The following is a 27948-nucleotide window of genomic DNA, read 5'->3' as shown; positions in this document are numbered from 1 at the left end:
TGTGCAGTCACTGCATTGTATTTTATGTGCTGATTATAGGTTTTTATTATTCTAGGTTAATCACAGTTTTCCTGGTGTTTAACTTTTAATGACTGTTTGAGTTCAGACTTAGACTGGAGAAATAAACCGTCTGTAACTCCAACAACTGTCTGTCCCTTTTCGTCATTTACTCCATGCTTGAACATGACGATACAAATCTCAAAAGCGCATGAAAAAACTCATTTGGATTGTGCTTCAAACTGTTAGTTTTCTCTACATGCAGAGAAGCACAGAGGAAGGATGTGTTTTGTAGATGAGAACGGTTTGTTTAATCCCTGGATAATGCGCAGTGTGTTTACAGTCTGCTGCCGTCAGCTTTACTGTGGCTGTGTGTGGAAACTGAGCAGCACTCTGTTATACTCAAGAATCCACTTGTTTTTATTTTATTTATGTCCTCCTCTGTAGTTTACTCTTCTGATGGTTATTGTAGTTAAAAGCCAGGCCAGTTCCAATCTTTATTGCCAATGATAGATTCCTTTGTTCACCAAGCAGAAGATTGTTTTCCAACAGGGAATCCATCTTTTTCTCTCTCAGTCAGACCTGATGGATTTGGCGTGGGATGCCAGGGCCGCTCCGAGGAGTTGCTGGCTCGCAGCTTTTATGACCGTGATTGAATGTGAATGTCTTAAATCGTGGCACTTCACGTCAGCCTGGGATGAGATGACTGGCTGCACTGTCCCTCTGTGCCTTTGTCTGTCATTTTCTTCCTGCCTCTGCCCCTTCTGTCAGGCTTCTGTGTCCGTTGTCTGTCTGTGATTTCCATTCCCTTTCATTTCAGTTAATTTTACTTTTGTGGTTCCTTTATTAACCTGACATGGGATATCATAAATTTGAAGCTGAAGAGGAAAAATGAATTACATCCACTAACAGTTAAATGAAAGCAGATTAGTGATGTGCTAGTCTATGCTTTGACTGTACTAACAGCTAAACCAAGCAAGATTTGTATTATAAATATACATCATTAACCCAAAGCCTCATTCAGATAGGATATATTCATTTGGCTCATTTGAATACTTGCAACACTCAATGATTTTTATTCCATCTGGAACACAGATGACTGATTGTTCTTCCCCTACACTATTATTAAACCAATCTTCCCAGAACTCACATTTAAGTTGATTTACGAAGCAAATTAATATCAGTAAAAATGTTGCATTGCTAAATTGGGTTATTGAGTTATTAAAAAGACTGTGGCTCTGTAAATTGAATCTCTTTGGGTTTTGGAACGTTGGAGATCTCCCTTTAGGGTACCTTGATGAGTACTTGCATGTCTGGATTAACCTCTTAGAGGACCCTGTGGCAAATGCTGTCTGACCCTTTGGTCAGGTGTCCTAATACTTCTGTCCATATAGTGTATGAATCATTTTCACGCCAAAATTTATAAATATGGTCCCCACAGTGTTAAGTGATATAGTAAGTTATCTGTGACAAATGTTACCTATTATCATTTATTTTTAACTCAGCCCCAGTCTTGAAACATATTCATAAATTCATAAATTCCTTTTTGCAGACTGTTCCAAGTGGCTGGAGCAGACAACACAAAGGCGGTTTTCCCCATCTCTGGAGACAGGCCGCAGACATGTGTTTTGTGATCTGAGATATTATTATTATGTAAGATGAGCTCTGTGAAAATAAGTCTGCAGAGATATCAAGGTTTGCTTTATTATCATTATACAATAAAGGTTGGCACAGTGAATAGCAGCTGTAGCCCTGTTTTTAGAAAATATTTAAATTGGAAAAAAATGCGTAATGTTTTGGCGATGAAATGAAACAAAATAGATAACAGTAGTACCAAGAAAGACATTTTAAAAAAGAAACTTTTACATTGAATGTGTGTGTGTGTGTGAGAGAGAGAGAGAGAGAGAGAGAGTGAATGGTTTTCTGGTTTGAATGCCACTCGAACAAAATACTTGGTTTATGCTCCATCGTTGCTTTGGTAACAATATGGACTACAGGTAGTCAGTTTGGTGTTCAGTGTGATGTTTTGGGTTGTATTACTTCTAGAATAATACAAAAGTTGTCTTGTCTTGTCTTGTCCAGGGCACAACCTGGAACTTCTGGTTACGCTTCATAAAAACCAAATTAGCCAACTGCAAGTTGGTCTTTGTGCTGCAAAGCTGTCTCATGTATTAAATTAGTGATGTTAAAGATTAAGAGCACAGTTAAATCATACACAGCAAGCTAATCCCTCTTTAATTAATTTAGTTTTGAGTCAATTCAGCACATAATGATAATGATAATAAAAACTTGTTGTGGAATGATTATTATTGCTCTTTGTTATCCATGGACGTGATTAAGTTAGGCAGACTTTCTGGAACATAGGTACATTCGAAGCTGAGCTCACAAGCTGAATGCTGAAAGACTTCATATTCAGGAGGGAGGTGATTATAGCTGTCACCACATTATCACCACATTGTGACGTGTTTTAAAGCATTGATGATAATGAACAGAGGGTTTACGTGGTGAACATTGTAAAATGCATATTACAGTATTTTCCGGACTATAAGCCGCTACTTTTTTTTCACGCATTGAACTCTGTGGCCTAAACAACGATGCGGCTAATCTATAGATCTTTACGGGCTGACGGTCCAGTGATGCGCAGAGGAAGACGCTGGTTTTAAGCGTAACTTTTAACAGTTATTTTGTGTGTCGTGCACATACTGTCATCATGGAAGACACTAGAAAAAATGCATATGAGCAGCTTTTAAGTTAAAAGCAATCGAACTGGCTGTACAAGAAGGAAATAGAGCTGCTGCACGATAGCTTGGCGTAAATGAATCAATGGTGAGACGTTGGAGACGGCAGCGTGAAGAACTGACGCAGTGCAAAAAGGCGACAAAAGCTTTCAGAGGTAATAAAAGCAGATGGCCCGGACTTGAAAACGTATGTCATGTTACAGTGTGGACACCTGCAGCTTATAGTCAAGTGCAGCCTATATATGTACAAATATTATTATTTTTTTAGATTTGGTGGGTTCGGCTTACTTAGGTACGTTCTATAGTCCAGAAAATACGGTAGTGTAATGTCATATTTACCTGTTGTACTCATACTCATGTAGTCAAAACAAATGTAGGAATAAGTACAGAACTTGCCCAGGGTGTGTCAGCTTCACTCCACAATGACTAGCAGCACCCAGGGTTTGTTCTTGCTGTGAGGTGCAGTGCATCACTCAGAGGATTACCTGTTATGTGCTCGCACATTGATTCACTGCCTATTGTTTGCTCTGTGAATGGTGGCTGGACCCCAGAATATGTCCCAGAGGATGCTGAGCTTGTTGCTGCTGGCAGCTAACACCGTGAATCTCTGAAATGTCAGCTGCTCTGTCATGAAGGAGAAAATAGAAGATGACACACTGGTCTTTCATTACTGTGTATGTGATGGGTGTGTATAAGCAGTGATTTCTAAGCACAGATGTCATCAGAATTTAAAGAATTCTTCTTTCTGTTATTTAGGGCCAAGAGCATTTGGTGTTCTGCTGTGTTTAAATGTGTAGTCAAAAAAGAAGAAGACACACACACACACACACACTGTTCCCCTAGGAAGGAGTTTGCAGCAGTTACTGTGTTCCTCAGACAGAACACACAATCCTGGCGAAAGGCTTTTTGTGTCAGAGCTTTGCGCAATCAGAGTAACAGCAGCCCGACAAGGTTTTCACCAGCAGTTTCCCATCTTCTTTCCCAAAGACACCCTGCTTCTGACAAAAAGCACAATCACAACCCAGCTGTCTCTGTGCCTGTCTGTTCACAAAGCAGTTTGATGTACTGTCAGTTTTCTCTCCTTCTTTACTCCACTATCATGTACTACTACACACAGACTGCATATTCTGTATTGACAAAAGTATTGGAGCACCTGACCATTACACCAACAGGGACTTTAGTGATGTGGCGTTCTAAGTGCATGGACATTGGTGTGGAGTTGGGTGCTCCTTTGTGGCTGTGACAGCTCCTGCTCTTCTGGGTTTCTACAGGATTTGCAGTGTTTCTGTGGAGGGTTTTCCTCATTCATTCAGAGGAGCCTTTGTGGGGTACGGCACTGGTGTTGGACGGGGGATCTGGCTTGCAATCTCCATTTCAGTTCATCCCGGGGGTGTTCGATGGGGTTGAGGTCGGGGCTCTGTGCGGGCCAGGTGGGTTCTTCTGCACTGGACTCATCTGGCCATGTCTTGGTGCACAGTCAGTCAGTCTGCACTGAGCATTGTGGTAATATGTTGATTACAGTGGCACTAAATGTATCAAAGTATAAATATCCAGGTTTTATAATATCAGTATAATACACTGGCACAACAGAATAGTGCTAAGCAGGAGAATGCGTTGCATGTGTAGCATTACGACAGTGTAACAGAAGTTTGATTGAGGGAACTATTTTCCCAATGCTTTTTGTGGCAGTAGCAGCTCTGGAGGCCCAAAGGTTGGGCAAGCGCGTTAATGACTGCAAGGTTCCTGGTTCTATCCCTGAACTTGATTTTGGTGGTTCAAGTGAAAGTCCAGGGATCTCATTTAGAAAATTGTTCTGCAATTTATACTTAATTTAATTTATACTTAAGATTATTTCCAACAGCATGCACAAACTCATGCACAGCAATAAACAGCAAATCAAATGTGGTTGATGAGTGTTCAGCTGTTTTAAAGGTTGCCACAGTGTCAACGTCCGCAGATCTTAAATTCAAAGCGAGCGAGATCCGGAGTTTAAGAGCTACCATCTGAAAATCATGGTATCCTTTAGTTTCAAGCCTAGATTGAGGAATACCAGCATACCAGGATCCAAGGACCTTAGAGACCTTATGGTGACATGGGGCTGCGGTAAATCTTGGAGGTTTGCAGGAGCTCGATCATGCAGAATTTTATGGATGATCTCGAGAACTTTTAAAATGGATTCAGTCAGTCGGCGTTGATAGTTCAGTAGTAGCTTGTATGGAAGATTCCCTGAGGCAGGTGAAAAGGGAGTTACACTAATCAAGACAGGACAATATAAAATCATGAATTAATGTATCCATATCGCAAAACACAAGTACAGCCCCATAGAGGTCGACAGGTGGTTTTAGATAAGCAAACTCCCCAGATGAGAGACGATAGCTGCTATTCTAGAGAATGTGCACAGCTATTTGCTTCTGCAATAGAAATATATCATTCAGCTACTGAACTTGCCATCAAGTTCCAATTTTACTGGAACTGATTTCTTTGAAATTACTTCTTCACCAACAGAGAGTAGACAGATCAGTGAAGCAAAACAGTCTGTCAGCAGCATCAGCCAGGCAACATTTATGCAAATCTTAGTATATCATTCATGTTATATGGGAAAGTAATTACTCTTTTTTAAGCTATACCTGCTGAACAGCCATATCATAAGATTATATTAATCATACTGGGTGGAAAGCAGCAGCCTGGGGTGTATGCGCTGGTTACATGTGATCAAGTCAGCAAGTGCACAGTAATTTTGCTCTAACCCCTGCCGTGATCTAAATCAATGTGAAAGAATGCACAGATATGCACATCACCATCTCCCAATCACCGTCTTGGGGTCTGATGTTGGAAATAAAGGTAAAAGATTGGAATACTAAATGATGTTGAACAAAAAAGAAGGGACACTGTGTATGAATGCAAAGTGAAATCGCTGAAAACTTCGATCTTCATGAAAGTCTAATAAGCTGGATGGGTTGTAATGAGTCAATATAGGCAGCCGCTATCAGAAAGGTACTGAGCCGGGAAACGGTGGCGATAGAGAGGACTGAGCCGTCCCCTTCTGTCTCTCTTTCATGCACTGCATTCAGAGGTGTCTCACAGATTGGACCACTAAATCAATGTCTTTTTTTCTCTGTCTCTCTCATAACCTAGAACGCTAGATCGATGTTCACGATGCAGTGTTTGTTAATTAAAAAGATGCTGTATTCATTTGCAGATGGCTATTTGCAGGGCAGGAGAAGGAGCGCACTGGTCGTCCCATTTTGTTGGTCGTGTAAAACAAGCAGAAGTTGCCTTCGCCTCTCTATCTGACTTATCTGTGGGTCTTATCTCTGGTAAGTGCGTCATATCACAGACAAAGAAACAGCCTCTGCGGGAAGACAGCATCTGTGTTTCACTCTTAGACACACTTTGTGTTGTGTATCAGGCCCGTGTAGGTCCGTGTGTCTTAAAGGTAACACCATATTGCTTTCTTTGTACTGTAATTAAACACAGCACTGGACATTAAAGCAGTAATCTTTCCATTATTTACTGTTGACACAGCCCTTTGAGACAAGAACACACACATTTCCAGACCAAGTGCTACTTCTGCAGCCATAGTTTTGTTTTTTTTGTTTTTTGTCATATTTTCTTCAGCATGTCCCAGCTTGTAGTCTGTGTCTGAGATTAAGCTCTGCACAATGTTATTACGATCACGTTGAAACTCATGTGAGTGCTGTGTGTGTGTGTGTGTGTGTGTGTGTGTGTGTGTGTTTGTGTGTGCGCCTGCGAGGTGGTACGAGTGTCAACAGGTCAGGGAATTGTGGATTAGACTTGTGAAATGACAACAATGCGGTGGAAGGTATGTAAGCTCTGACTGTATCCCAGTGGCAGAGAGGCTGAGCGCTGGTATGTTTAGAGATGGTGCATATTTAACAGGCCAAGGGCAAAGCTGCTGGAACATAATTAGCAGTTTCCAGAAGGGGAAATGGTTGTTAAGGAACATCTGGACATCTTGTCCACATATGGAGGACAGCAGGTGTGTGGTGGACAGGTTTACAGACCTGGATAATAGAGGTATTTACGCTTTCTCCCTCGAACCTTTCAACTGTATTACAGATTGATGGTCATGTAATAGCACAGGGGGACAAGGGAGCTGTCCAGTGGGAAGTGATGTTTTGGTGGCTGTAAAAGTCCTCTTCATTTTTTGCACAGACAATTTGAGGTGACTGTCAGTGGGAGCAGTTCTTGGATGTACTTGAAACATAATTTAGTAGCTATGCCCATCATATCTTTGAGTTATTTTCATCAGCAATTGCTCTGCTTGTTAGATTTTCTTGCTTTCTTTACAAAAAGTGACGCAGGAGAGTTGGAAATTAACTGGTCAATCAGTTTATTGATAAGTATTACTGGACCAATCATTTCAACCCTCGTCCTCACCAACTTTATTTCTGAGAACACCGTGATCACTACAGCAAAATCCCAAAGGTTGTGAACAAATATCTTTTACCGTAGACTTTATTAGTGACAATTTAGGTGCCCTTGTTTCCAGACTCACCTACAAAATAAATTGGTTTAGATTGTCTGGGGAATCTTTTGGCTCCCAACGTGTCTAATAGTGTGACTGAGCAGTTTCTTGAGAAGCTGCTGCTTTCACTTATCTTAGTAAATAGTTTGCTTGCTTTGTTTGTTTGAATAGTAAGGTCCCATATTATGCTATAATAGTCCATTCAGTATAATGTATAACAGTCCTTTGTGGTGCAGCATAGACTCTTAAATGCATGAAAATGGATTACACTTTACTTAACCCCAACAATGAAACATAATGATGAAGCATGCATTATTATACATCCATGGCAGCAATAGCTGTGTTCAAAAGCATCATATATACAACAGACTTTAATGAAATTGTATGGCATTTGGGCTTTCCCCAAGATTTTGGAGTGTTTTTGTGGGAATTTTTGCCCATTCATGCAGTTGAGCAATAGTGAGGTCAGACACTGATGTTGGAGGCTTGGCTTGTAATCTCTGTTCCAGTTCATCTCAAAGGTGTTCGATGAGGTTGAGTTCTAGTTCCTCCACATCAAACTCATCCAACCATGTCTTTATGGAGGTTTGCTTTGTGCACTGGGACACAGTCATGCTGGAATAGAGAACAGCAATCATCCATCAGCTTCATCAGTCAACCTCTAGTTTACAACTAGTCAAGAGCAGCAGTTAGAACTGTTGATATAGTGTGGCAGAGACCATTATGTGTATTCATGAGTATTAGTACTAGTGTAAGTATTAGTATTAGTATAGTAGTAGTAGTATTAGTATTAGTAGAATTAGAGTATTAGAGTATTAGTATATTAGAGTGTTAGTAGTAGTCAGAAGGAATTATGAATGCACTGTAATTGTAATATTAATTCACCCGTAAGAGAAAAAGAGAGAGAGAGAGAGAGAGAGAGAGAGAGAGAGAGAGAGATGGAGGATGAAGCCCTTGTTTGTTGATTGTGTTCAGATTTTGTGTTTAATGAAGTCATCACAGGTATACTTTAGACATTTGCTGCCCTGAGAATTTCAGTTGATTTTCAGGTAAACATTCAAAAAGTAAAATTCAGTTTCAATTCAGAGGCCAGCATGGATACCAAACTGTAGGTGTACTCTGTGTGTGTGTGTGTGTGTGTGTGTGTGTGAGAGAGAGAGAGAGAGAGAGAGAGAGAGAGAGAGAGAAAGAGAGATTGGCCTAGTGGGGAAAGACGAGACACCTGAGGATCGCCTCCACAGGCTTTTTTGTCTGGTTGAAAAGCTTTAACCCTGCTGAGCCCAGCTGGTGGCACACAGAGAAATAAAGGGACAGATAGGAACCAGTGATGCAATCTTATCATCTCCATCAAAACTGCCTTGAAATTCTGTTTTGCTAGCATGCTAAAGGAAATACTTTTACATTTTAAGTGCAGAAATGTAAAGAAAACAACAAATAACAAATTAGAAAAGACTTTTTCATTAAAGAATTGTAATGTAATTAGACTTGTCTTTCCCCCACAATTGAAAATATTTCCACAATGATGATGTATTCCAGAGAGGGGAGTAAATACACACTCATATTTTTTCTATTTTTCTTTTCTTTGCTTGTTGTTACCTGCCTGCATTTGAATGTTTAGGAAGGGGACTCTGGTTGAGACATTAACAAAGACGTACCACAGGAATTTTTAAGGCCTCTTTTAAAGCTCTCAATATGGATCAGTGTTTTCACTTTACATCGATCATATTGGATTGTTGACTGAAGTCCATTTTCAGACCATAGACATCCAATTTAAGTAACGGCAGCACGGTAAACAGCAGACAGAGAGGGTTTTGTTCGAAATTGGCCAGATGTATATCTGACTCGATGTATGTGTGTGTGTGTACGTGCAGAGACTTGCTTGTTTGTGTACTGAAACTGTTCCCTGCACAGACAGTGCACATAAATGACAGTGAGATATACACATAATGAGGGAGTGTGTCGAAGTCAGGTTTTTCTTTGCATTTGCATTTTATCAAGGTTAGTGAGAATACAGCATGAAAAGATGACACATAAATGTTCATGCTATGAAAAGACCAGTGGTCAGATGCATACAGTTCTGTAGAATGTTCTGCAGAAACATGGATACACACTCTTTTGTTCAGGTTTTTAAAGCCCCCATCCATTCATCCTATGTCCTCAATTTATATCTGATCTGAGGTGTGGTGGTAACAGGCCAGGCAAGGTAACCCAGATGTCCTTCCTCCTGGGAGATCCCAAGGCTTACTCAGGTCAGGTGGCACATGCAATCACTTCAGCACATTCTGGGTCTTCTCTGAGGTCTCCCCCAGTGGGACATGCCTGCCAAATACCTTCACATCCGGGAGGCGTCCTACTAAGATGCCTTGGCCGCTTCAGCTATCCCTTTTTCATGTTAATAAACAGCAGTGCTACTCCAAGCTCTTCCCTGATCTCAGATGTCCTCATAACTGTCTTCAAGACCCAGTTCAAACAAACAACAGCTGAGTGAAAAAAAAACAAGAACAACTTTTTTTGTCACAGTAGATTTGCAACCTGGACCTCGACACATGGCAGAAAATGACTGGATGGACTGCGCAGTTACACAGATTTATGAATCTAATTAAAAGAGTACACATCCACATTTCTGACAACATTTATATTGTTTGACAAGACTGCAGAGTTGTTTGACAAAAAAATAAAGCTGGCCTTCCAGGATTTTCTATTTCACTTTCTAATTGGTAGCAGAATTAACATTCTTCAGCCAACACTGCTGTTTGTGTTGGACTGTGTTTGGTTTCTAAGGATGAGCCAGACACTCAGATGTGGATATTGTTCCATGAGCCGTCTGATTTAATTGAACAATGGGAGATAACTGGATGATCCTTTGATGTATTTGTTAAATATGATCAAGAAATGTTTGCTTACATCATTAGTACACACACACACGATGAGACTTTTACTGGAGCATGCATGTTCATAGAAAACAAGTGTGATCTTACAGGAACTTACATGACATTGATTTCATTTCGCACAATATAATTAGCTCTTGTCTGCTTCTTCTTCTTCTTTTCTCACTCTGAACTGATTTGTTCTCAGAGAGAAAGATACAAAGAAAGAAGTTTAATGAGGTGCAATCACCCTCACACCACTGACATTTCACACCAGTACTGTATATGTGGAGTATATTTCTGACCACAGTGCTGCTCCAGGGGCTGATAAAGGCACAGTGCAATGAACGTTAGCTGGGCTTTGACATCTTGGTATTTATGTGACATTTATTTCCGGAATTATCACATAAACCCTCAATTTTCTGCTGTTTCTCTTGGCTGCATTGTTTTTCATTGATTTCTTCTTGTTTTATTAGATTTTCCCTTCAGTTTTTCCTCCTCTGTCCTCTTCATCTGTCAGCCCTCTCTGATAACTGCTCATCAGTTTACTTGCGCATCCTCCCAAACTGCAGAAAAATAAATCTCAGGCATTTAACCCAGCAACGATGTTTAGTATCGATGTTATGTCTTCTGTGAACTGTGAATTTAACATAACAGCAGGATCAAGAGTAGATATCAATGAAGTTTTCTCATGGAACCAAAATAATTATGTCTAATGCGAACAAAAATCATTCATTATTGCTTTATTTTATCATTAGACTTTTTCTAGAGGATTAATTGTCCATTTTGCATTTTAAGTTTGTTCATTTCTCAAGGTTGAACTGTGCACTCTTTTTGAGAAAACACAAACAAAGTAAAACGCAAACAAATCAAGAGACACTTCACTACTCCTGAAAGAAAGAAATTCTTAATTTAATAAATCATCAAAGTCAATTTGTCGCCCCATTCATCGCATGAAAAAAGAAATGCACTTGAAATACGGTACATACAAGCAAAATACAGAAGCAGGCTAGTGCAATGTAAATTTCTGGGAGACTAATATGAGATGCTCAAAAACAAGCCAGTATTGTTTATTTTAGTTTTAGCATTCTCATTCTGATAGTTGTGTAAATTTTGGCCACACGTTATCCCTTTTTGTAACTGCTTGCATGTTCTTAAAGGCTCTTATCTGTATTGTCTTAGTTCCATGTTCTCCTACATGTTTTCTGTATTTGAGGTGCATGGAATAGTTGAATATGTTTATTAGTTGCTAGTGTATCTCAAATATAAACCCTCCATGATGTCCCCCATGGGTTTGCAGACATGAAGCCTCAATTTTAGCATTATGGCAGTTGCCATCTTGTTTTTTTGCAGCCAAAAGTAACTATATTTGGACAAGTGATTGAAGACTGAGAGAATATCCTGAATGGATCTGATTGGGAATCTAAGGACAAAACCTGGAAGTAACTGAATCACAAGGTAGCCACACCCTAACATAACACCTAACATATAACCTGCTTTACTGTCTATTTTTACTCTAAAAGGGGCCACAATTTACAAAATAATCATCATCATGCTGTATTTAAGAAGACTTGAAACAATTGACTAAGACATAAGCTTGTTGGGCAACAGTACTAATTTCATAAATTAATGAGAAGTAGAATCATTTTCTCATTAGTTTGCATACAATCAGGAATCTTTTGAAGCCAGTGGAGCTGCCCCTAACACAGGTTTAAGACATAGTTATTCTCAGTGGCAAATAACACATGCCATATACAACTGGTAAAATTCTTTCCATTCCACACAACAAGAAGCACTGCAGAGTGCACCAGAATCACAGTCATGGTCTCTCCAGTAAACACAGCAAAGACAAATGCTAATGTTTTTCTTGTTTTTCATAAAAATGAAATTGATTTAGTGTATTATTGCTGTTGTGTTTATTGTGTAACTACTCTGTGTTGTTTCTGGGATGTGTTGGTAATGATGGACAGCTAGAGATGTTCAAACTCAAGCAGTGCTGAGCTGCTTCTCTTAGGGCAATTAGCACTTTTAGGCAAAACATACATGAGCTCTGTTTGGCTTGTCATTACGCCAGCCTGTGATTTAAATCATGCGGTCACACAGACAACTAAGCAACCATATGAATACAACCCCAAAATTGCGAGAATCATGCAAGAATAAGAACAGAGGTCATTTTAACCTTTGACAGAAGAGTTTCTGCTGTCCTGGGGAGCTTGTTCCACTGTTGTGGCTTCAGGACAAACAGTGAGCAGAACATATCCTGCTGATGTTGTGGAAGATAAATCTGCAGAAGTGGGTTTAGCAGCGAAGGACAGCTGGTCATCCAGTGTCACTTCCTGTTCCTTGCAGTCTGTATTACCAGTTCTCACTGGTAATAGAGAGGTGACGGATGACAGATGCCTTCCCTGGAAGTGGCCTACCTTGAAATGAGACTGATGGGGGTCAGAAGGTTGTTCTGCTGGAGTTAAGCAGGGGGTTCAGTAAAGACAGCACATTCAAGTGTTTTAGAAAGAAATGGAAGAAGAAAGACAGGTCTGTAATTCTTAACAGGACTTGAGTGTGTGTTTCTTTGGGATAGGGTTCACTTTATCTGCTGTGTTAGACAGCAACCAGCTGTCAAAGAGATATTGACGAGGAGATTGAGGAAAGGAAGGAGGTCAGGAGCAACAGACTGAGAAAAGGGGGAGGGGAAGGGTCAAGAAGGCAGGTGGGTGGGTGGTATGAGGTAACCAGCACGTGGTCCCTTTTACAAAGTACTTAACAAAGTTGCTTAGTTGAAGTGAGGGAGGATTTGGGGAAGGAGAAGGAAGATAGATATATGACAGTTGACAGAAAAAATCAGAGTAGAGCAGAGAATACAGCTCCTACAACATAAAGATACTCATTAGTCTCTCCTGGGCTTACTGAAGCACAGCCAAACATCTCAGCTTATTTTGCTTTTACATGTCCCCGGAGATTTAACTCGTGTCTGTTCTTATGCATTTGTTTTCTCTGTTTTTTAAACTCTCAGTCAGTCCAAGAGGTATCTTATGTACAGCCAAGAGCAGTGAGACAGAAGTGTTCAGAGGGGCTGAAAGTCCATCATGCACAGAGAAGCCTACACTGTGGATACACACAGCCACAGATGACAGCAGGCACTCGAAACACAATGTTTATGATGTAAATATACATGAGAGGAGGTTGGGAATACCAGTGACGGTATATCAGTACACTGCTTAGTGATGTGAAATCACTGTATGTGAGCTGACTTGCCATTTTAAATATGGCATCTTGACTACCTGTCCACTTTCTCATCTGGTTGTTGCTCTCTCTTTTTCTCTCTCTGTGCTTACAATATTATAAGAGACATGAAGATCAATCAACTGTTTTGCAATGTGTGTGTGTGTGTGTGTGTGTGTGTGTGTGCATCATAAATAGCACAAACAAATATATCTTGTTTCTTTCAGTTTCAGTATAGCAGGAAAATATATTTTTTCCTTTGTTTTGTCAGGGGTGTTTGAGCACACCTGAAAAGAGCCTGAAATGACCTGTTCTTTAGCCTGCTGTAGTTTAGTGGTCATTTATGTGTACATCCGCACAGCACACCCTCAGATGGTGAAATTCACATTACGTGTATCTCTAGTGGATCCCTGTGCACTCATGGATGCGGAGAGTATGATTTTTAGCTTAAACTTGGTAGCAAAAATGAATGTATACTTTGAGGTACAGCTGGCCAGAAAAATAAATGCTAGACCTCCTCAACACCCAAGCCACGTTCTTGTATTTTGATTTGCAACTGCTGAGTAAAGTGAAGGGGCTTAAACACTCTCACAAAGAGCAAACATTTTATGAAATCAGTAATCTTTATTAAAAATACATGATATTAAATGACTTACTTCCTAAATTACTTTTGGAATTGGATTGTTAAATTGCTGAGAAATGTCTATAGTTCAGCTGACTAGAAAATCGAATTTCGTTTGTTCAGCAGGTAGACTTTCAGTTATTCTGTAAATTAGTCTTTGAAGCTTATAAACAAATTATTTTTTCTTTGACTTTATTCGTTAATAGGACATCATGATTGGTCTATAGTGTTGCTCTTTGATGCTTGTTAATTGATTGACATGCTGCTGCCGGTATTCAGGTCTGTTCAGCCAGACCACATTCTGCATTAGATCTAATTATACTGTGGTCTGTTTGGGTCGGACCCCTTCAGATTTGGTGACTCTGTAACAAAAGAAAAAGGAAACAAGAACAAAAAAGTATTCATTTATTTTTTTTATGTCAGGTCCCACAGGCGACCCATAGTAACTTCTAGTGGGAATGACAGAGTGTGTGGTGTATATCCTAAACCTTCTGAATCAATGACAGAATCACAACAAGGTCCCTCTTTCTTCGGGGATGAGTGAAAGTTTGACCTCTTGATATTCCTCCTCTTTTGTGGTTAGCGGATAGCACTAGGAGACACTTCTGCTGATTCAAAATATCTCCATGTAATAAGCTGTCTTTATCCCTTCCAGCCAGTAACCCTCTTTGTCTCCTATTGGACAAGTATGCAAGAAGAGGTGGCATTTAAGCAGTCATGACGAGCTATTCATTCGGCTCTACTCACAGCCACTGGCCGCAGGCTATTTTCTTTCATTACACTGACTGAATCACTTAATGAGGGTTCTCAGGAGGATGGAGACGCAAAAGGAGAATGACTAATTCTTCAAAAGAGAGAGGTGAGGAATCTTCTGTCTCTCTCTGTGCCTCCTTCTTTCTACTGTGATGGCTTCATTGTCCAAGATTAAGGGAACATTTGAGAGCGATGAACCCATCAAAAGGGCTTCTCTCAGCCTCGTTGTCTCTCTTTACTTTCCCTTTCTCCCTCGGCCCTTTCCCAGGGTTCAGAGAAGAATAAGGAGGTACGTCAGTCCTGACACCTTTATCGTGCACAGGAAACTCTGCAAAGCTCTGCTCCTTCCTGTGGTGTGGTGAATTCACTGACAGTGTTTTTTCACTGCTGGTGCCAGCTGTGATTATTAACCTGCACAGAGCACTGATCCCAAGTATCCCTTTGTGGTGATGCTGGGTTGTCTGAGTCAAATGCTCGTACTGGGAAATTCTAATATTTTAAAATTGACGCTAGTGAGCTATTTGACACTGCCATCAAAACATTTTACAATACTGTTTTATCCTCTGTAGCGTTAGTGTGCATCGGTCAGTGTTTGCGAAGTGCTAACCATCAGCATGTGCTTTGTGGATGAGAAAGAAAAGTCAGACAGCACACCAGAACTGAATATCTACGACCACCTAAAGTCACAGTGCACATGGCGTCTTTGATTCAAAATCACGTTGATTTTAGAGAACAACCATTGCTAGTTTGTGTGGGTTTTTCACACCCACATTCAACTATGTATCTAATGCACTGTGATTGCAGCGAACTGGCAACGAAATCTTGTTGTCAGGCTTTGTTTAACAATGCTTATATAATATATTTACTAAGGAAATTCACACAAATAAATGGAGAAGTGAGAAGAAAATCATGTTGACCAAAGACACAAATAGTGTAGAAGTTAAAGGGAAGGAATACAAGCCGCATAAAAACAAAAATATAAATATATTTTCCTGAGGTAGACTGGAGTACAGTACGTTTTCATTTGAGTCTTTTCTGTATATATAATGGTGGTATTTCTTTATTCATAACCCTCATGCAGGCAGAGTGCTCTGGAAGAGAGCTCTGCCAAACTGTCAGAAAAGAATATAAAGTAGAGGCCCAAAGTTTGGTTTTGTAAATGTAAAGAACAGCAGTGGTTGTCATGATAATTTGTTAACCATGCCCACCATCTCTAGAACAAAATACAGATTAGGCTTATATTAATGTTTCCCTCTAGTTTAGTTTTGCAGCTATTGGGTCATAAACCAAAATACTGGATAAATGTTTACTTAAAATCCATGCACAACAGCTGCTGATGTCAGAGGGAGGGGGGATTATCAAAGCCATAACGATACATTGTCTGGCAACCATGAATGTTTCCACTGCCTGCAGTGCTAATCCATCGAGTATACAGGAGAGTCAGGAGCATTCATCGTCTGGGGATCCTGAATGTCTGTGGGAAATTTAATGGTAATCTATTCAATCAGCTGTCATGACATTTCAGTCTGGATCAAAGTGATGGACTAACTGACAATCAGACCAATCAGTTGACTGACAGTGCTATTTAAAAACAAAGGAAGTGTGAAAACCTTTCTTTTGATATTTTTAAACTTATTTTTTTCTAATTTCCCAAGTTTTTCAAAAGAAAACTAATTGATGCCTTGATTTTCCTGGAGAACCTGATTACTGCCTATTAAAGATCTTGCTGATTAATGGCTTGAGGGAAGTCCCACCACTGCAGGAGTTCACATCTGCGTCAAAGAGCTAACCATGCGAGGCTACAAATCATCAAATGTTTCAGGTAATCTTTGCATGAAACGTGTTTCTACTAAATCATCCCATGCCTTTAACCTGTTGTGTCCACTACATAAACATTTCAACGTGTTTTTGACTTAACATGTGGCACTAAGGATTAAAGCAGGCGTGTGCGTGTGTCTGTGTAAGCGCGGAGTGGTTTTACTGTGGCACGTGAGCTCAGCAGGGTTCAGAACATGTTTTCTTTTGTGGCCTTCTCACATTTCCTCTTTTGTCCTCCCAGGGGGTTGTCAGTCTCGCACGCTTTTTTACGAAATGTCTGTAGACCCCTGGTGTCTTCAGTGTAACACAATACCGAATGTACTCAACCAAACAGCCACAGGATGACCATTAAACACTTTCTCGTGTCCTGGAGGCAGATTAACGGCATATTACAGCCCTCCCCAATCCTACCTCTTGTTCAGTTTCTGCTGTTGAGAAATTATCCCTGGCTGTGGGTCCATGTGACTGGAGACTGTAGGAACCATGACAAATCAAGGTACATGCGTAGAGTTATGTAAGACTTTCAGGTCAGTTGTTTTGCATGACAGACTGACAGAAAGTTAAAACAACAGCCCAGAGGTTTCTGCTCTTAGATGCTGATCAGTCTTTTGCGAAGCTAAAGCCTCTTTCCCAGAAATGTTCCTAAACGTTTCCTGCATGGAGTCCTGCGTGAAAGGGAGCAGGGGTTAGTACTGAGGGAAATATTCCCACCTCAGTACCAAGTAACATTTCAGGGAAAATGCTGGTGTGGCTGACTGTTTGCAACAGGGTGCTTGTGTCCAAGATGACTGGGATGAATTGAGTGCTGGGAATGAATAGCATTGTATCAAAACCAAATTCAGTGTTCAGTCTGCTCATTGAATTATTGTTAAATCAGATTTGAGATACAAGAGAGGCTGTTCATTGCCAAAACTTTACAACACTAGAATTTCCCTGGGCAAAACATGAAAATATGTGGAAGCCCTACAGCACAGCACAGTGTCAGAATGAGGAGCTCATGTGTGTTTTTCAAGAGGAGAACAATAGTAAACCGTTTCTCTTATTCTTGTTCCGGAGTCTGCTGTTGGCTCTCTCTTTATTAAAAACCATAAACTACTCAGTCCATCTTTATTTCCATACCTGCCACCATTTGAAATTAGATCTATGATATTCACAAGAAGTCGTTTGAGGGTATAAAGGGCCGCCCACACCAAGAATGATAAGTGTAATAATAACTATAAATATATCGTTTTAAAACTCGCTCTAACTCAAGTGGATGGTGAAGTCCACAACTACAACAAGGACAGTGATCAATGCTATTCCAGGGCTCACATTTGATAAATGAATGAAACACTGGCAGCCAATTAAAATTCATTCCTGTACTGCTTATAATATTGCTTTCTAACCGTAGCCGACCTCTGTTATGTAAGAGGATCATTGATGGCATTTAGCACTTTTTAGATTGTCTACGTTTACCATTCATATACACATAAAACAACATCATTTTGCCTTGACATTCTGCTCTGAAGTTCGTTTTGTCCTTTCATGATTGCTAGGATAGCATCCAATTAATACCGATGCATATCAAAGTACGAATAAAGTTTGTCTTCAAAAGACAGAGTGCAGCAGCAAGAGGTCATAAGTAACCATTTAACTCCAGGTAAGCTGCTGACAGCTGGAGTGCAGTGCGTGTGTGTCGTTACTGTTCATCTGTGTAGATTCCCACATCATTATCACTATAGTTATTATGACAGCTATCATCATAGGCATCATGATAGTCATCATTCTTGGTGTGGACCGCCCTCCCAAAAGAAAGGAGTTGCAAAACTAATTATTTTTCTTCAGGAAACTACATAGAAACCTCTTCAAAGTTTGATAACGTGTACCTATAAAACATTAGTAATAATGTATAGAGGGTGTCATTATGGAGGAGTTGCAGTTTTTTCTTAAATGTCTGGTTCAGAGCAGTGATGAGTTCACTGACACGTGGCAGTGGATTTCAGTCTCCAGTATGCCACTGATGTATGGGCACCTGTGTATGTATGTGTGCATTGGTAAATGTCACTGTGCAAATAAATAATAATGAACATGATTGCTTTCTTCATTTCTCCATTGATTTATCAGCTTGCTCCAATGAAACTCGTGGCTGTCAAGCAGTTGATGCATACACACACACACGCTCACACACACACACACACATACACACAGAGGAATGCTAAATGGAAGGATAATTGTTGTACCATGCCAAGGAGAGATTGAGGTGATTTAGTGTGATGCTGAAAGGATAAAAGTGTCTCTCTGTAAAGATCCCCCTCACACCAGTGTGTCATTCCTGTCTAGATTGTTCAGATTTACTGTCTCTGTTACCGACCAGCAGCTCCTTCTGCCTCCAAACATCTGCTTGTGTGTTTGAACATGTTTCTCTACCTCAGACACACGCATACACAGAGAGTGAGGCTGTAGTATCTTGTGTTTTTTTTAGATTTACATGGCTATAAAGGCAAAGGCATGCTGCTTTTATGGAGGGTGTTTTCTATAAAAATGGCTGCCACCTGCCTCAGCCCTGCGGCTTCTATCTGCTTGCCTTTGAGGCAGCAGGTCTCTCATTCTTTTCACACACAGGGAAGTACTTAGTGTACACTGGCTCATACGGACATACTGTACATGCAGTCTAGCCCCAGTGTGTGCCTTTGATGTGATCGGTGGTTTTACATTTGATACTTTTACCTTCATGATCAAATTCCAATCATATAAATAAAGTGAACAAAACGTGAAAACATTGGAAATCACTGAACATATCATGGAGTAATGTTGAACATGTTCACAATTCCACAACAAGTCTTTCATTCTGCTGAAAAAAATATAAATCTGATGCAAAAATCTAAAATTTTTATGAGGTTTTAATTATTTCAAACAAACAAAATAGTACTGTATATGTCATAGATGTAGGTGAATCTGTGAATTCATCATATGGACCACACACACACACAGAAGTGTTCCTAAAAGAGTGACCATACGTGTCACACGTCGTCACGTACATTTATTGTCATTCAGTTGTTGACTTAAATGTCAAGTTACAGTATAGTGGTGCTGTAATGGTACTGCAGGCGTCTTTACCACTTCTCTATACTGTTGAACTTTATGCATCTTTTTAGTCAAGCCTACAGCATTGCTGTACAAACATCTCTCTCAGATAGTCCACCAGTTTACTCCAGGCTCAGATGTCTCAGCAGCTGTTTGATGGATTTCCATGAAACTTGGTATAAACATGCTGTCCAGAGGATGAACCTAAAATTTCTTTCCGGCGGCACCGGCAGGCCGATGTTTCCGCCACAGTGAAATATCTTGATATCTGGTGCTTGGATTACCACAATATTTTGTTCAGACATTCATTCAGAAATGCTTGCCTCACCTTGTCACTAGCGCCACCGTGAGGCTGACGTTTGATGTTTTTTTGGTTTTTTTTTCAGGGTGAAATGCCTTCACAACCACTGGATGTGGATCATGAAATTAGGGAGCATGAAAAGATTTTGTGACAGTTTAAAGCTTCAGCGATGAGAATTTTTTGGTCAGTCTGATTTCTCCTGAGTTGCTCTTTTTTCTTTTGCCTTCTTGCCAGTTCATCTCAGCCAAAACTGTGGTATGCACACACCATGTTGGAGCCAAAACAGCACAGTCATTATGTGGATGCAGCTTCTGTGTTCAGGTAGATTGTGCAGTTTTTTTTTTTCAGCTATAGCAGAAGAAAAAGTATTTACAGACCATTACCAGGAACACCTCTATGCAGTAACCCATTTTGCTGTCATGAAGTGAACAGATGTTCACTTTGGAACAGGTGCAGAAAAGTAAGAGTAGGTGCTTCCTCCTCCCTGGACATATGACACTTAACAGTTATAAGCATAATACAAGCATGAGTCATGCCTCATTTCTTTTCACATGGCAGTCTGTATCTATTTTCATCTCACACTCTAACTTCTCTAATGTAGTCACTTGTGGGGAAAAAAAACCTGCCTTGTTATGTTTAAGCTTTCCATCTATCCCATCCTATGAAAGATGCAGCAGGCATTAAGTGCCATACCAAGCCAAGAGGGTTCTTAGAGTTATTAGACTCAGAGAGATATTCCCCTTTGATCCTTGCATAATAAACGGCCTTTTCATTTAAGGAAGATACCAGTGAGGCAAATGCAGAACCCTATTTTAATGTCGGGCATTTTGATATTGTCCGTATGAATGAAATCAATTTACAGGCAGCATAAATTGCAGCCATTACAGAGTTCCCTTGTGGAGAGCTATAGACAGAGCCTAGACAGTGGTGGTGAATGTGGAGAGGTGAGGGAGCCAACACTGCAACAGACGCTAGGAGATGTAACAGGTAAGCTGATTTAAATAGTATTCACTTTGGTTGAATATTGGCTGATAGAAAAACTTAGTTTACAGTCTAGCCAAGACAGTTCAATTTATTATTGTTGAGGAAACAACTAATATAATAAAAATGATTAGGCTAAAGAAAGATATTTGCTATTTTAGATCTGAAATTTCCCATAGTTTTCTTGGTGTATACTAAAAACAGGTAAATGATCAGATATAATGTATATTACTGTATATCGCTGTTGAAATCCAAATCAAAGATATTTGCAAAAATGTTTTTTATAAGGTCTACAAATATACAAATTGAGGGATACAATTAAATCCAATACACTGTGTTTTGACATTGTGCAGTTTGTGGATTATTCTCTTTCTTTAACAAATTTGTATCAAAATCATTTATGGGATAACATGCTACATGTTTAGTTGTTCATTCAAAAGCGCAATCAGTTTTCACCAAAGTGAAGAGCGCAAAGTAATAAGTAAGTTATAAGTAAGTTACACATGTACATAATTGACTGGTTGTTGTCCTGGTGCCAGACTCCTCACAACACCACAGGTCTGGTGTCCATGTCCTGATTGGTCAGAGCCTGTTTTGATAGCTTGAGGGGGTCCTACAAAATATTGTGCTGGTGATGTTCATATTGCGGCTGATCCATGTTTACACCACGTCAACACACTGTAAAGTAAAATAACAACTGGTATTATTCTGGCAAAGGACAAGTTGTTCTTTGGGTCTCTGGGCATATGATTAACCACCATAAGATGTTTGCACTGCACTGAATGGGAACTTAAAAGCATTAGACCACATTAAGAGTGGACAGAGGGCAGTAGGTTGAGGAAGTTAGTGTCAGTCAGGGTCAGCAGCTGATTTTCAAGATATTTATGTGTCTATGCTCAATGCCTCTTCACAGCCCCTGATAGGTAGTGCTGTTTGTGCGAGTTACAACGATCCATTTGATTCAATAGTAGGGATAGCTACAGAAGACTGAGGCTCTGTGAAGTCTGTTTCTTCAGGGCACACATCTTAATCATGAGTTGCTTCTCTTGTGGTGCACTGTACAGCTTTAAACAGATTTCTCCTAAGTGGTCAAACTCCTATTGTGAACCTTGTAATGCAGTCCGGCTCTGTTTAATGACATCTGGCAGTGCTCTGTTGCCCTTAACAACCAACTGAAGCTCGTCAGATTAAAGCCTGGCATCACCCTGTGTTAAAGGCTAGTGAACATTGTGTAATTTAAGCCATTACACACTAATACGCTGTCTCCTTCTGAGTACCAAATGAGATTAAATTATTACGCTTCCAAGGATCACTCCCTACATGGGCATTAAAGTTAGGAGATACTGAACGAGAAAGGTGGTTCTAACAGAATAAGAGAGAGATTTGTTTTAGGGTGAAATCTCTGAATTTCTGTGTAGGATTAATACTTTGACTGTATTACCACAAATAATGGCCATGCCAGCATGTGCAAATGTGTTTGGCTTTATGGATCGACGTCCCTGTCCTGTCAAGAAGCACTGATGTGTCCCTGCAGCTTTGATAGCAGCTAGTCTGTGGTTGTGTAGGTAGGCTTCAGGATGTGTTATACATTATTAATATGTGATGTGCTGGGCAGCCACATTACAGGTTTAAAAATCAACAAACATGTCAAGCAGATGAGTTTAAGGCAGATTAATAGAAGAGAGGCGAATGTTCCATCTTCTGCTCCTGACAGGCCAGCTCAGTGAACCAGTCACTTCATATGTCACCTTCACGTATTGGACTTGCTAATATAGTGTGGTTTGGCTTTGCTGTGTGTGTGTGTGTGTTTTTGTTCAAAAGCTTTCCTCCAATCTGACTTTTAAATGTTCAACCATTTGGCAAGGGCCCAATAGAAACAGGGCACACTGAGATGAACTGATCTTAATAAAAACCATCAGCCATGTTCCTAGGAAAGTTATCAGAGCATCTCTCTCCTGTGTCAGGAGTCATTTATCAGGAAACTGAGATTTGGGCAACTAAAGGGCTAACCTTTAGTTGCATCTCTCGTCAAGCATTTAAGAAGCAGCATTTTGTTGCTGTGCATGCTGACCGTGGGAAGAAATGCATAAATAGGTTTGTTAAATGTTTTGTTGGTTTAGGCCAGCAACACCTCCACAAGGATCAGCAGTTATTTCCTTCCACATTCCCTCCACACCTTGGCAGTCTGCCCACCTCCACACACCCACTCTCAGTCACAGTGAAGCACATTTTTGCAGGTGAGTCGCATCTTTCCAAGGTGACTGGCTCTGAGAAGGCAGTGGTTGAGATCTGAAGGGCATGCAGAGCATAGGTTCACTGAAGTTTAGCATGAATCAGGCAAGTTGCTGTCACTGTTGCATCTCATAGTCTATTTATTCATTCATGTTTTAGTCAGCTGCATTTGATTATGGCTAAAGCAGTTTTGGGCTTATTTATCCGTGATACGCCCCTAATGACAGTCAGTCGGAGGAGAAATCTGCTCTGGGAGGTTAGTCAGTACAGCTGTTTGGCCCTGATTATCTGGTAAAGTGAGGCAGTCACAGGACCAGTCTTAAACGCACCAAACTGCTCGTAGACTCATCAGTGTTGTTCAGATTACCATCAAACAGGTTTGGATTTAAAATCTGAATGGATACGTCAGTACTGTTTCTGTGGGCTTGTTTTTATAGGAAGAAAACTATTATTCTTATATTCTATATATTGTTTAAGCAGTACAGAATCCCTGATTATACCTGACAATGTGACTTGATATGCTTCATTGAGTGGTAAGGCGGGCGACGGTGGTGCAGTGGTTAGCACTGTCGCCTCATAGCAAGAGGGGTTGTCTTTGTGTGTTGGCCCTGTGATTGACTGGCGACCAGTCCAGCGTGTACCCCGCCTCTCGCCCGTAGTCAGCTGGGATAGGCTCCAGCTCCCCCGCGACCCTGACGGATAAGCGGTATAGAAAATGGATGGATGGAGTGGTAAGGCTATAAGCATGGCACTTTACCACTCTCCAATTGGTATGATAGATAGTGAGTTTGCACAAGCCAGTGCAGCACAGTGTATTAAAACTATGGAGGCTGCACAGACATGCTTTCATGTCTTCGTATTTCAAATAAATGTCTGGACAGTCCCAAATATAAGCATGAGCTTAACATATTCGGAATTATTGGAAACTTTAAAATTTACTCTCTTGACAAGGACTTGCTCAGTGATAAGTTTGTAAAAATTGAACTGACCAGTGGGTCCAGCAGAACTCAAGAGGTTTCATTCAAATCAAACTAAATGAAAGAGAATAGATAAGGAAATGTTCTCTAGACACTAGAGATCATAATAAATACAGACGGTTATTCCAGGGTCACCTCACTGTGTGACAGACGAGACAAGGGTTTGGAAAGCATTCATGGTGCATTGTGTCAGGGTTAAAATGGACTTGCAGCTCTGGCAGATTCCAAGGGTTGCCATGTCAGTGAAATAGGAGTGGACAGGGGGGCATTGTGGCAGAGGGCAGGGCAGGACTCGCAGCAGCAGCTCACTTTGGGCAGCAGCTTGTGCTTCATGTGCAACATCAACATCTGTCAGTCCTCATTTCATCTTGTCAGCACTGCTGTCACTGTTCTTTACTTTTAAAAGTATATTCTTTTTGCATGAACAGTAGGAAAACAGTCTTCTTCCCACTGTCCTCATCTACTATTTATATGCAGTATACAGTACGTTACATAGCTTATACTACCCTGATTTATGATTTGGAATTTGGTTTATGTTGATGACTTTTGTGAATGCAACATTTTGAGCAGATTCCATGAAATAATGCAGGAATGTTCATCCATTCATTTTCTATACCGCTTATCCGTCAGGGTCGCGGGGGAGCTGGAGCCTATCCCAGCTGACTACGGACGAGAGGCGGGATACACCCTGGACTGGTCGCCAGTCAATAGCAGGGCCAACACACAAAGACAGACAACCACTCACGCACACACTCACACCTAGGGGCAATGTAGAGTAGCCAATTAACCTAATGTGCATGTTTTTGGTATTGTGGGAGGAAGCCGGAGAACCCGGAGAAAACCCACGCAGGCACAGGGAGAACATGCAAACTCCACACAGAAGGGCCCAGACCATGCAGGAATATATTTTGGCTATGTGTTCTAGACTTGCATGCTTTGTTATATAACAAAGTCTTGGATATATAGCATATAAAGCATTTCATTGGGTTTATACCCTTATTCTGCGCAATGACGAGAAAAGTTTAATCTAATCTAAAAATAGATAGCATTTAGAATTAGGGAGCAGTGAAGGGTTTAGGTGCCATTAATAATGGAGGGGAAGGAGCGTTGATTATTCACTGCACACAAATTTTTCCTGCCCATTCAGGGAATCAAATACATGACCCTGTAGGCCACAGCTAGAGGCTGACTCAACCTCACATACACTGTCCTACCACCACATAAAGAGCAACATGTGTAGCTTAATCTGAAAATAGTCCCCAATAAATGCACTGTTTTGATGACCGATTCCAAAAAAGTTTTGGAATATTTGCCTGGAACTGAGTGACACAGATGGCAAGTCCCTGAATATTGAGACACTGGTTTTGGTCTGTTGGTTTGATTTGTTTGAATATGTAATATTGCCAACCCAGGCTGGTTAATTTGGTGACAGCTGTGGTCACTTATGGTAATGGCGAGTGTGTTCTAATGATACACTGTTGTAACAGTCAGGACTTGTTCTTATGTGTTGGAGCTCATAGGTCTTGACTGGTAGTGAGGCTGTAACCTTGCTGAAGTGGTTTGTTGTTGGAATACATGTCTGCAGACTCAGTGCAGTGGTTATACATCTGTATGACTATCAGCACAGCAGACATGACACTGTCAACTCCTCAACCCTGTCTCACTCTGCCTCATCTATTCCTCTCAGCATGGCTGCTGTGCCTCACCACGAGAAAACTCTTAATTAGAAGAAGTAATTAAAAGAAGTATCTTATATATTTATTTAGCACACATGGGAACCTGCTGGTTGTATGCTCTATCAGCCAGGACTGATAATCACAACTGCAAGGCTGGGAACAACACAGCGGACATTGGAGCCATCGTTGTGTGAAGCAATAAGAACATGAAGAAAAACAGAATGCAATCATTTCCAAATTTGTGTTAACCAACCAATCGTTTATGAATTAAGTGAAGTAGTTAGCAAGGTTTTGGATACGCTGAAAATTATACCATAGCCCTGCTTAGAGGTTTTAATGTTTTGCTGATAACTTGTCAGTGGATAAGAAGTGGAAGTGGAGAAGAATACGATAACACCCAATCAGCAGCTTTCATCTCCGTGGCTTGTTGACTTCATTTATGATCACTAAGGTTTGTGTGAGTATACACAGACACTCATACAGCCCCAATTCCAAAACAGTTGGGATGCTGTATAAAACATGAATAAAACTCTTAAAACTGTTGCAACAAAGTCAAAAAATCACCACCCTGTCCTCCACAACCTGCCCGTTTTTCTTGCTCGACAACTCATTACAATCATCTGCCTATGTGTGGCACTGACTGTATATCATTAGCTGTGGAACTGTCCAATATGGACAAAGTAACTGTACATTTTCTTCTTAGATCGTTGCTGTCCAACGCAAAAAACGTATTTCCACTTTTTACGTTTTTGACATTTTACATTGTAAGACATGTCCGCATTCCTCCCTAGCAACTGATGTGTTGGGTATTTATACGACCATCAGTCAAACTGATGTGTGCACGTGTAGAATAGCCTGCAATCAAGTTTGGTGGGACATAAACTGGAGAGACTGGAGGATCGGATGTAACCGTTGGAGCGCATAGTAAATAAAATGCTCCTGGAAAAAAACGAGTTTTGGAGATACGTTTTTTTCACGGGGCAGCGACAAGGTGCGCTCATCAGTGCAGTAAGTGCAGCTTGGAACAAATAGCAGTGAAGTAGTATAGTCCCTTTGGTATGAGTGTGTAATTACGTCTGTGTTTGTTGTCTCTGAGCTTTGGCCTGTGATGGGCCACAATGACCAAAATGCAAGACAAAGGCATTATCTTGTTTTACCACAGAGATGGAACAGAAGCATGTTTGGATGTGGTGTTTTCATAGATTAAAAAGGATGCACTCCACTGCTCTAAACTTCCTTCCAGTGTTTTTTAATCCCTGTATTGTTTTTGATGTTTTTTCGGTATTATTTTCCCCACTAAGCATCTTGACAGCAACACTGACACAGGGAAGGTACTTTTAAGACAGTCAAGAGGGAAAAAAAACGAAAACAACCAACCTCAACCCTTTGCACCTTGCCCCCCTTACCACCACTCACATGAAATAAGTTTCATCATTTACTGCGTGTTTCAGTTTCATCACACTTACATTTTCTGCTCCTGTAATCTCTGGGCTGTGCAGAGATCGCACAGTGTGACTGCAGGGCTCGCTAAGGATTGTACTCCATGCTGTTGGTGATACTATTGCCAGTTTTAATGAGGTCATTTCTCCCCTTCTTCCTCTTTAATGTAACTCTTGAAATATTTCATCATTTCAGTAGACGGTGGGGATTAGAAAGAGAGAAAAAACTGAAACGAGAGCAGTCACTCACCTTGCTGCTTCTGAGCTTCCATTGTAGCCAGCAAGAGTCAAAAAAAAAGTTCCTACTACTACATGTACAAGAATTATTACTTAAATCATATCAGTTCACCTAATTTAATGAGGTAATCTCAAGATCTCATTTCTCAGACAACCACACAACAAGCACTAAACAGTTCCTATGGCTAACTTAATAAATAAAAACAACTTGTATGCTGCCTTTACGCACAAAGCAACACTGAATGGCTCAGCTGGAGAGTTTTCAGATACTTACTAGGTCAGTGACTTTAGCTGCAGTGGTTTTTAACAAGGTATAAAACACATCTAATTAGTATCATCTCATTTATAATGAGATGGATGGAGTTTGTATGATATGCATTGTAAAAATCATTTGTAACATATGCCAAAGTACTGATAGCATTAGCTCATAGTCATTATTTAAATCCAGAACTTTATGCACCATGTTCATGCAACTATTCATAGTTTTGCAGGAAATATTACTCTAAAATATCCACTTAAACATACAGACTGTGTACATT

The 27948-nt window shown here is 40.4% G+C and overlaps 1 protein-coding gene across 3 annotated transcripts in view; it reads left to right on the top strand.

Annotated features, from left to right (window-relative positions):
• The window catches only part of LOC124058912 (cell migration inducing hyaluronidase 1), a 157745-nt gene that overhangs the window by 30687 nt on the left and 99110 nt on the right, over positions 1-27948 (top strand). The window contains exon 1 of one of the 3 annotated variants that reach the window (XM_046388742.1): positions 5877-6052. The exons of the other annotated variants lie outside the window; for them this stretch is intronic. The gene's annotated coding sequence lies outside the window, so the exon portion shown is untranslated. Of the gene's footprint in view, positions 1-5876; positions 6053-27948 lie in introns of those variants that run through there. 3 annotated transcript variants of the gene reach the window in all.

This window comes from Scatophagus argus, chromosome 1, assembly GCF_020382885.2.
Source record: "Scatophagus argus isolate fScaArg1 chromosome 1, fScaArg1.pri, whole genome shotgun sequence".
Lineage (NCBI taxonomy): Eukaryota > Metazoa > Chordata > Actinopteri > Scatophagidae > Scatophagus > Scatophagus argus.
This window is presented reverse-complemented; position numbering and strand designations above follow the sequence as displayed.